The sequence below is a fragment of the Narcine bancroftii genome, chromosome 8 (genome assembly GCF_036971445.1).
Source record: "Narcine bancroftii isolate sNarBan1 chromosome 8, sNarBan1.hap1, whole genome shotgun sequence".
NCBI classification, from domain to species: Eukaryota; Metazoa; Chordata; class Chondrichthyes; order Torpediniformes; family Narcinidae; genus Narcine; species Narcine bancroftii.
The window spans coordinates 87,026,695-87,038,329 of record NC_091476.1 but is presented as its reverse complement, the minus strand read 5'-3'; the positions used below and the strand labels follow the sequence as shown (position 1 = coordinate 87,038,329).

Here is an 11,635-nt window from a genome sequence, read left to right as displayed (position 1 = left end):
TGCTGTGGTGTGGTGGAGCTTGAGCCCCAGGAGCTTTGCCATCTGAGACACAGGGCAGACGCGAATAGCGTCCCTTTGTCGCTAATGATGTGCACCGGGAGTTCAAAATGGGCAATTCATTGGCTGACCAGAGTCCTAGCGCACATCTCTGCGGAGGCTTCTATAATCAGGACAGCCTCTAGCCACCTTGTGGCCTGATCCACCACTGTGAGGAGGTAACGAGCCTCCTTGGACACTAGCAGGGGCCCAACGACATCAACATGGATGTATTGGAATCTGCGAACCACCGGGTTGAAGTTCTGGATGGGGGCTCGCGTGTGTCGCTGGACCTTGGAGGTCTGGCACCTGGTACAATTCCTGGTCAGTTCTGCCACTTCCTTCTTCAGCCCGTGCCACACAAACCACACCATGACCATCCGCACAGTTGTCTTTACCGCTGGGTGAGTGAGGTCAGACTGAAGACCTTAACTTTCCAGTGCGGCGGAACCACTGGGCGTGGAGTGCCTGTTGACATATTGCAGAGCAATGTGTCCTGGATGCTGGGCAAGCGGACATCCTTGAGTTTGAGCCTTGAGATGGCGGTCCGCAAGGCCTACGTCTCCGCATCGTTCCTCTGTGCCTGAGCCAGTTGCTCGTAATCCAGGCCGGGCACGAGAGTGTTGATGGTTGGATGGGAGAGCACATCCGCCACTACATTGCCCTTGATGGCCCTGTGTCGGATGTCAATCTTGAACTCAGACACGTACAAGAGGTGGCGCTGGTGTCTGGTGGACCACGGATCCTTAGCCATCACCAGTGCTTGAGTGAGGGGCTTGTGATCATGAAGGCTGTGTACGGCCTGCACTCAAGGAAGTAACGGAAATGGCGGATAGCCAAATAGTGCCAGGACCTCCCGGTTGAAAGCGCTGTATTTGAGCCCCAGCGGGCATGGCAGCTTGCTGAAAAAGGCCAGCAGGTGCCATTTTCCACTGAGCCACTGTTCCAGAACCCACCACCCCCCACTGCCATAGCTGAGGTGTCCATGGAGAGCGCTGTATGTGCCTCCGACCATGGGTGCACCAGCAGCGTGGCACTGGCTAGAGCCTCCTTTGTCGTGATGAAACCCCTGTCCACCTCCTCTGACCATGATGAAGTCTTTTCTTTGGTGGCCATGAGCACGAACAATGGGCACATGGTGCTCACGGCTCCGGGGTTGAAATGATGGTAAACGTTCACCATCCCTGTGAATTCTTGGAGGCCTTTCAGGGTGGAGGGATTGGGGAATCATTAAACAGCTGCTACCATCTCCGGTGCCAGTGCGCCCCCTGCCACCGAAATGGTGTGCCCCAGGAACTGGTGGGACTCTTTGCCGAACTGTCATTTGGCTGCATTGACCATGAGGCCGAAGTCCACCAGCCGGGTAAAGAGTGTGAGGAGGTGGGCTTTGTGTTCATCGCGGTTGCGACTGGAAATGAGAATATCATCCAGATAATTGAACACAAAGTCCAAGTCTTTTCCAACCGCGTCCATGAAGTGCTGGAACATTTAGGCTGCATTCTTTAGACCGAAGACCATAGAAAGGAACCTGAAGTGGCCGAAAGGGGTGATAATGGCTGATAATCTTATCCACATCGTCAGGATGCACCGGGTTCCGATGGTATCCCTGCATGATGTCCACTTTCGAGAAGATCCGTGCGCTGTGGAAGTTGGCAGAGAAGTCCTGTATGTGGGCACCGGGTACCTGTCAGGGGTGGTTGCATCATTCAGCTGATGGTAGTCCCCGCATGGTCTCCAGCCCCCTGGATGATTTTGAGACCAAACGGAGCGGTGATGCCCAGGCGCTGTCTGAGCGCCGGACAATTCCTAGTTCCTAGAGCCTGGAGAACTCCTCCTTTGCCTGCTGGAGCTCCTCGGGCAGCAGCCATCTGGGTCTAGTGTGCAGCGGGGGGCCCTGTGTGGCGATGTGGTGGAAGACCCCATGCTGGGGCAGGGCGACATTGAATTGTGGCTCTAAGATGGTTGGAAATTCATGGAGAATCTCGTCGAACTTGTTGCTGGCGGTGGCTACGATGGCGATTTCAGGCCTGTGGACTTCTGCTGTGTCCAGTCAGGTGGAGTGGAATGTTCATGTGTGGACCAACGTTTTGCCCTTCTTATCATGAGCTCTGAGGATGTCGACCTCTAACAGTGCGGTGCCCACGGAGGCTAGGATAAACCTCCAGTGGAACTTCTCCTTCCCAATCTGGATCTGTGCCCTGCAGGTGCCATAGATCCTGATAGTGGAGCCGTTGGCTTCCTGCAGGGATGGACCTGGAGATCGTGTGCAAGTCTCTAATGCTGTGGGTGGAAGGATGCTGAGTTCAGCTCCTCTGTCTACCAGGAATCGGTGGCCTGTGGATCTCTCCGTCACATGAAGGAGGCTGTTTGTGTGGCCAGCTGTCACAGCTATCAACGGCGGCTGGCCTGGTCATTTCCATGAAACCTGCAGGACTGGGGGCACTTATGGGCTTGCGCTCCCCAGCATTGGTGGTAGAAACACCAGTTCGACTGTACCTCCTCTGGCTTGGTCTTTGGAGCGGCTTGTGGTTGGCTGGCTCCTGGTCATGTTACCTGGTTGAGGGCTGCTTTGTTCTCCTTCTTCATGCACCAGACGGCATCTGCAAGGGCTGCTGCACTCCTCAGATTTGAGAATTCTTCATCTGTGAGGAGCAACTGGATGTCCTCCGGCATCTGTTCCAGGAATATCTGGCAGAAGAGAAAACAAGGCTTGTGGTCTTCTTGTGGACTATGGTCCCCAAGCCTATCTAGGTGAAGGAGCCTGGAAGCCCGGTGCTGGGGAGTTAGCCTGAAATTTCCAAGCAGCAGGTCTTTGAGGGCAGTATATTTGCCCACAGCCGGGGGGTGGTGGATGATGTCGTCCACCCTTGCTATCGTATCTTGTCCAGAGCACTCACGACATGATAGAACATTGTGGCATCTGAGGAGATGTCGCGGAGTTGAAATTGTGCTTCCGCCTGCACAAACCACGTTCTCAGTTGGTGGGTCCAAAAAGAGGGAAACTTGATTGAGGCAGTGTTATCCTCTGCTAAATCCATGGTATTTTGAGTCCAGAAATTTGTCTGGGCTCATTGGGGTCATCACCGTGGTGGTGTGAACAGTGGAAGAAACACAGCCACCATGTTGAGGGTCGTTAACGACTCTTTTTATTCAAATTCACCATGCCCCTTTAAGAGCAGCAGGAGCTCAGTCACCTGGTGTATTGTGACATCATCATCGCTGCCCAGGGTGTGGGCTGGAAGGGACGCTGGAGTCAGAGAGAAACCTCTGACAACGTCATTTCCCCATAGCTGCCCCACAACATGGCGATATAAGTGGGGCCGGTTTGCCATGAGGATGTGCGCCGTCACAAAAATATAATTTAATTTCTTCAAATTTATGTTTTAGATGTCATGAGGAGGTACGTTTCTTTCTATGTTCTGCTTAGTCATGTGAGACAGTGAAATACTACTGGAATAAACTTAAGGAATTTTGGGGAGCTTTTCATTGTTGTTTGGATCCAGCGATGGATATATCAGGTAAAGTTGTACATAGGAATAAAATGGCTAAAAAGCTATTATTTTTGATGAAAGAGTTGAATTTAATTGATGTATAGAGGAAAATGAATATGAAAGAGAAAGATTATTCTTACTATTCAGCACAGTATGATACTTATTCTAGAATCAATGTTTTTTATGTTGTCTCAATTAATGGATAATATAGTGGAAACTGAATTTAAGGCTAGACTATTATCTGACTATTCTTTGATGTTGTTGACAGATGCTGGGGCTGAAATGGTGCAACCTTCTTATTGTTGGAGGTTTAATCCATCATTGTTAAAAGATGAGGGGTTTTGCAAGTTTATAATGGAATAAGTTCAACAATTTTTAGATATAAATAGAGATTCAGTAACTAATAATTTCATATTGTGGGATGCATTTGAAGTATTTCCGAGAGGACAGATTATTAACTATACAGTTAGATTGAGAAAACGGTACTTAGCTGAATCAGAAAGGTTGGAACAGGAAAATTGAGTCCTAGAAAGAGTTACAAAAAGAGAAATTTCATAAGGAGAAGAGGAGTAAACTAAATGCCCTGAAATTGGAAGAAAGCACATTACAAACTTACAGAGTTGAAAGGTTATCATAATGATCTAATCAGAGCTATTATGTGTTAGGAGATAAAATGCACAAAATATTGGGATGGCAGTAGAATTCTGAACAGCTGTCAAAAAGAATAAAGGCAGTGAGTAAAAATTCAGGGGTATCTTATAGATTGCAAGATGTTAATGAACAGTTCAAGGAATTTTATATGAAATTATATACCTCTGGTATTTGACAGGATGAGGGTAAAATAGAGGATTTTTTTAAGTGGACTAAAGTTACCAAAGTTGAATGACTGGACTAGAGATCAGTTGGAAAGACCAATTGGCTTGAGAGAGCTTAAATCAGCCTTGAACTCAATGCTGCTATACAGTAAAATTTTATTTAAAAACCACAATTTAGTTTTTCCAGTATTTGAGGAAGCTCTTCAACAGGTATCGAAAATGCAGTCGGTACCGGAATCATTTTCTCAAGCAATTATTACAGTGAATCTTAAAAAAGATAAAGCTCCATTAAGCCCAGGATCTTATAGGCCGATTTTGTTATTGAATGTGGATTATAAGATTTTAACTAAGGTTTTGGCAAACAGATCAGCACAGTATTTACCAAATTTGATTCATGTTGATCAAATTAGTTTTATAAAAGGGAGATATTCAGTGGATAATGTGGTTAAATTGATTAGTTTGATCAAAGTTTCTAGGGAGGAAACCCATTTACCCTTGGTCTTGTCGTTGGATGCAGAAAAAAGCTTTTGATAGGGTAGAATGGGGATTTTTATTTAAAGTATTGGAAAAATTTCAGTTTAGAATGATGTTTATTCATTTGATTAAGGCTATATATTAACAACCTATGGTGTGAGTAATAACCTATGGAGTTAGAATGAACTACTAGACAAGGGTATCCTCTGTCTCCAGTGTTGTTTGCATTGGTGATTGAACGTTTAATGCAAGCAATAAGGTAAGAAGATAGAATAAAAGGAATTGTGTCAGATTCAAAGGAATATAAAATCAATTTATTTGCAGATAATGTATTGGTATATTTAACTGACCCAAAAGAATCTTTGAAGGTATTGCAGGAAAGATTGTTACAGTATGGGGAAGTATCTGGTTATAAAGTGAAATGGAATAAGAGTGAACTCATGCTGTTGTTGGATGCAGATTATTCAGAATGTAAACGTGTAGTAGGATTTAAATGGTCCAATTTTATTATGTATCTAGGTATTAAAATGAGTAAAAATATATATCAATTAGTAGATTTGAATTATTTACCATTATTAACCAATAAAAGAGGATTTGAATAAATGGAAGGATTTGCCGTTAACATTGGTAGGAAGAATGAATTGTATAAAAATGAATATATTTCCTAGATGTAAGATACTGAATAGATTTTTTAAGGATGCAAATGTTATGGTGAGGACAATTTTATGGAAGGGAAAGATGACACGTATTTCAATGCATAAATTAACTTGAAAATATGACTAAGGTGGTATGCAGTTGCCAAATTTTGAGAATTATTATAAGGCAGCTCAATTGAAAGTTATTGATAGAATGTTTGATTTAGATAGTTCTGCTACTTGGTTAGATATAGAATTGAAGAGAATAGGAGAGGTTAGAAGAGATCATTTTATTTATAAGTGGATGAGTAAAACTATTAATAGTTGTAAATCTCTGGTTTTGTTTCATTTGATAAGTGTGTGGGATGGGGATAGTAAAACTATAGGAATATCAGGTGTGTTATCTAGACAACGATATAAACTGAGTGCCTCAGATTTGTGTTTTCATTATAATGAGCAGAAGGGTACATTTTTGCAATCAGTTTGGGCTTAAGTTAAAGTTTTATTAAAAGGGAGATATTCAGTGGATAATATGGTTAAATTGATTAGTTTGATCAAAGTTTCTAGGGAGGAAACCCATTTACCCTTGGTCTTGTCGTTGGATGCAGAAAAAAGCTTTTGATAGGGTAGAATGGGGATTTTTATTTAAAGTATTGGAAAAATTTCAGTTTAGAATGATGTTTATTCATTTGATTAAGGCTATATATTAACAACCTATGGTGTGAGTAATAACCTATGGAGTTAGAACGAACTACTAGACAAGGGTATCCTCTGTCTCCAGTGTTGTTTGCATTGGTGATTGAACATTTAATGTAAGCAATAAGGTAAGAAGATAGAATAAAGGGAATTGTGTCAGATTCAAAGGAATATAACATCAATTTGCAGATGATGTATTGGTATATTTAACTGACCCAAAAGAATCTTTGAAGGTATTGCAGGAAAGATTGTTACAGTATGGGGAAGTATCTGGTTATAAAGTGAAATGGAATAAGAGTGAATTTATGCTGTTGTTGGATGCAGATTATTCAGAATGTAAACGTGTAGTAGGATTTAAATGGTCCAATTTTATTATGTATCTAGGTATTAAAATGAGTTTGATTAAGAGACTGTTTGCAAGAAATCCTGAAAATACAATTTTCTTTAGACCCAAAGATCTTTTTAATTGGGGAACTTACTGAAATGGCTTTGTTAAATAAATTAGATAAATTTTAAATAACATTTTTGAGATTGGCTTCAGCAGTAGCATGGAAATATATAGCTGTTTCATGGAAAGATCAGATGGAGCTGAGTTTACAAAAATGGCATTCAGAAATGAGGTCATGAAAACCAATGGAGAAGATAACATAATTTAAGAGATTGATATTATACATTTAAAAAGATTTGGAGCCCATATATGGATTATTCTAATTTGAAAATCTGAAATTGTGAGTACAGCTGTATAGTGAATGAATGATTGAAGTTATTCTCCTTATTTCTTCTCTTAATTTTCCTTTCTTTGTGGAGTAGAGGGGTAGAATTAGTTTAAAGGGAGGGGTAGATGGGAGGGTGGGGTGGTTAGGTTTATTTTTAGGATTATTTGTAGTTCTTGTAGATTTTTTTCTATGGAACCATGAAAATTTCTTTTTGATAATTTGTTAATATTTTAAATTTGTAATTGTCTTTACTTTGTTTACTAATAAATAAAATATTTTTTAAAAACTTAAGGAATTTCTAGAAGTTATTTTGAAAGTGAAATTTTTATTAGATCCTGTGGTGTTTTTGTTGGGTAATATTAAGAGGATTAGCTTAGAATTGAAATTAAATAAATTTCAAATTGCATTTTTGAGATTGGATTTAGCTGTGGCCAGAAAATGTTTGGTAATTACTTGGAAAAATTAGACTGATTTGAATATTCAGAGATGGCAATTGGAGTTGAGGTCTTGTATTCGATTGGAAAAGTTAACATGTAATTTACGTGATAATTATCTTTTCATCGTAAAACTTGAAGCCCATATTTGGATTATATGGGGTTGAATTATTTAACCCCTTCCAGCATGTTAGTTTGGTTTCTCCAAACCACCGTAATTAACTGACAAATTTTGATGTTATGTGATCTCCTCTTTCTTCCTTCCCTTCTTTCTTTTCTTCTTTTTTTTGGGTAGATTAGAAGGGGGTGGGTTGGAGTGGGTGGGTTAGGGAAGTGGGGTGGGGGTTGTAGGGGATTAATTTTCAAAATACCATGTATTTATTTTGTGTCTTTTCTAAGTTTTATTGTATGTTTAACATGTACATCATGATCCAATAAATAAAATGTTCCAAAAGAGAGTGTCGGGCCGGTGATAACCAAGATACAGCCTGAATGCTCACAGGAACAAAGAGTGGTGACAAATGGACAGATATCTTCACCTTTTATAATAACTAGATCAACTAGACAGGGTTGTCCTTTTTCCTGATCATATTAAATATCTGGGTATTAATATTGATAATAATTATAACCATTTATTTGTATTGAATTATTTACCATTATTAAAGATGATTCGAACAGACAAAAGGACTTACTGATAATGTTAATATGGCATGTGAATTATATCAAGATGAATATTTTTCCTCAAATTCAATATTTTTTTTCAATCTCTTCTATGTAAGATACCTTAGAAATTCTTTATGGATATTAACTCCTTGATAAGAAAGTTTTTTTGTGGAAAAACAAAATGGTGAGAGTCTCATTACAAAAATTACCATGAAAATATGCATTGGGTGGTCTACAACTACTTAACCTTCAGTACTACTATGAATCGGCTCAATTAAAATTTATAAACAGAATGATTCAAGTGGATACTCCTTTGGTTTGGGCCACTATTGAGTTATCTCAGATTGGTGAAAAGAGGATGGATCAATTTATTTATTGATGGAATTCTCAGTTATTATGTAGTTATAATTTACCTGTATTGAAGCATCTGCTTGAGTTATGAATAAATAAGAATGAACAGTTAGGCACAGAAGGTAAAGTCTCTGCAAATACACCTTTATTTCAAAATAGACTTTTACCATTTACAGTTAATAATTATTGAAGTTATGGGAACAAAAAGGAGTGAAATTGGTAGAAGATTGTTATGAGGCAGGACATTTTATTTCTTTTCAATGAATGAAAGAGAAATATGATGTACCTATGAGTACTTTTTTTTACTTATTATCAAGTTAAAGCTTTATTGCTAGAAAACTTTGAGCGCACTTTGTGTCTGCCAAGAAGATCTAAATTTGAGAGTTTAATTACTGATGGTGCTAGGGAGGGTTTCATATCGAAAATGTATAATTTATTGCAGGCTAAAACTCCAAAGCCAGATAAGACTAGAGTGAAATGGGAGAAAGACTTGGGGATAACTATCCCCCCCGGAAGGGTGGATGTCGATATGTGAAGACAGTATAACCAAGATTATGAATGTGAGGTATAGATTGGTTCACTATATTTTTATTCATCAATTATATTTAACTCCTGAGAAATTAAAGAAATTAAAATATATTTCTTCAGATTCATGTTTTAGATTTCATAAGGAAGTAGGAACCCCCTTCCAACATTAGGTTTGATTTATGTGAGACAGTTAAACCCTTTTGGAATAAAATTAACAATTTTTGGAAGTTATGTTTAAATTTAAAATTACAAAATTTAAAATTAATTATTTTTATTGGGTAATATTAAATCATTGTGTTTACAGTTGAAATTAGATAAATCCCAAATTGCTTTTCTGAGTTTGGCCTTAGCAGTAGCTAGGAAATGTCTAGCAGTCACATGGAAGAATGAGATTCAATTGAATATTCAACAGTGGCATGTGGAGGTGAGGTCATGTATTCCTTTAGAGAAGGTAACATATAATTTATGAAATAATTGTCCTTTTTCTGTTAAAATTTGGAGCCAGTATATGGATTGGATGTGTGTAAATTTTTATGATATGTTCCCATACATGGGTAGTGTGATCTTAAACATATTTAAATGTATTGTTTTAATTATTCTCCTCCATCTTTCCTTTCTTCTTTTTTTTGGGGGGTAGACTAGTAGGGGGGTGGGTGGGGTGGGAGAGATCGGGATGAGGGAGGGGTTTTTTAATGGGATAAAATATGTATTACATTGTGTTTTGAATGTTTTATCTATTATTGACTATAAATAATTTTTTTTTTAAAAAAAGGAACAGAGAATGAGGCATAGCAAACAACAAAAAGATGCAGAGACATTCAATTGTAAATTATGTGGTGTTCAACATGTACCAAAACAATGCCCAGACTATGGAATCATCTGTAATAAGTGCAAAGGGCAGAATCACTTTGCAAACCAATGTTTTTCCAAAGAGAAACAAAACAGAAATGAAAGTATGCACACTGTTAAAGAAACTGCCCTCAGTGATTCTTCGTGGGCATGGTAGCGCAGGATGGTTTCAAACCAGCAGCCATTGAACAACTGAGCATAAACAGAGTTGAGCAGGACAAATGGACGGTGCCAAATGGAGCAGATATTCCTTTCATCCTGGACACGGGGGCAAAGGTCATTTTGATCTGTGAGTGCAACATCAGGGCAATGAAGATAAAATTACACATCCATCCAAATTCTGTTCAGCTCAAGGCCAGCAATGGATAGCACATTGAACAAAAGGTACATGGTGAAAGGAAAAGGTAAAGATCACCATCTCATGTTTGGAGTCTTCCTGGATGGACATGAATCACTGTTTGGTGACAAACCAGCATGAAGCTTAGTCACGAGGATGTATCGCGGAGGAGTCAAGGGATGTCGGATATGGGATTTTGACCCACCTGGGAAAACAGAAAAAAAAATGTAAATGAAGTAAAACAAAAGAAGAACAGGAAAAAGTATGATATACTTACCTTTTAAAATGTATCCAAATTGGAGAGAAAAGCATAATTGGACCGTTTGGAAGTGTCTCCAGGGAATTCAAGTGGAGCCTGGACCTAGAGTTGCGAAGAGATCCAGACGGAAGTTGGGGGGGGGGGGGGTGGAGACGCTCGTGGGTGCATCTCTCCTGAAGGCCGACCAATCTCTTTGCAGAATTATCAGAGCCAGCACCACCAGGCTGAGGAACAGCTTCTTCCCACGGGCAGTGAGAATGCTGAACGACCAAAGGAACTGCTCACCATCCAAGATGCTCATGTTCATGAGCAACATTTATTTATTTATTTTTACCGATTAGATGCTGGTCCTGCATGTGTATTGTTTGGCTGTGTGTGTGTTATGTCTGGTTGTGCATCTGCATGCTTCGACCCGAGGACCGGAGAACACTGTTTTATCAGGTTGTACTTGTGCAATCAGATGGCAATAAACTTAACTTGATGACTTGACCACCATACTTGTTCTCCCTTCACTGTCTCCCTTCTCTGACATCATCTCTACCTGCCTTCCAACATACTTCCAACTAAATATTTTCCAGTTTCTGTTGAAATTCTACTTATTACTCTTTCCACAGATACTGCCTGACTTGTTGAGTATTTTCAGTCACTTCACTTCTTTCCATTTTGGTCCTACCACTGAACATTGCAAAATTCCAAAATAGTTCTTTCTAGATTAATCTGCCATCAAATATTATCTTTTGCTCACCTAAGAAAATGTTGTGAAAACCCATTAGGTCAGGCAACGCTTCTGAAGGAGAAATCATGTTAATGTTTCAGGTCAAGAAGTGTTTTGAGAATGGGGAGAAAACAACATGTTTAAGTTGCAAAGAGGGAAGGATTGGGAGAAAGGAAAATTGCTTATAGGATAAGAGATTGAACATCGAGTTGCATGGTGCCAAGATGAGAAGAAAGAGGTAATTATTGACTTCAGGAGAGAAGGAAGAGTCCACACCCCTGCCCATGCCCATGCCACTGGAGTGGAAAGAATAGATATCTCGAACGACCTGACCTAGGAGAAACATGTTAACACAATCATCAAGAAAGCACTCCAAAATCTCTAGTTTCTTAGAAAACTAAGGAAATTTGTTATTTTCCTTATCTCTCAACCACTTCTACAGGTGCATGGTCAGAAACATTCTTGCTCAATGAATTGCATTGTGATATGGGAGCTCAATATTGGCAGAAGCTGTAGAAAGTGGTGCATGCAGTTCAGAACATAATGGCAGCTTTCCTCCCCTCCATGGGCCCAATCTACATCTCTGCTAGGAAAAACAGCCAACATATCAACGGACCGATCACACCCCGGATACAC

At 39.9% G+C, this 11,635-nt stretch overlaps 1 long non-coding RNA gene across 1 annotated transcript; it reads left to right on the top strand.

Annotated features, from left to right (window-relative positions):
* Positions 1-3,309: 3,309 nt before the first annotated feature.
* On the top strand, positions 3,310-10,773 carry LOC138741798 (uncharacterized). Its single transcript, XR_011343766.1, has 3 exons — positions 3,310-3,436; positions 8,754-8,876; positions 9,612-10,773. It is a non-coding gene; the product is annotated as an uncharacterized lncRNA (long non-coding RNA).
* Positions 10,774-11,635: the final 862 nt, after the last annotated feature.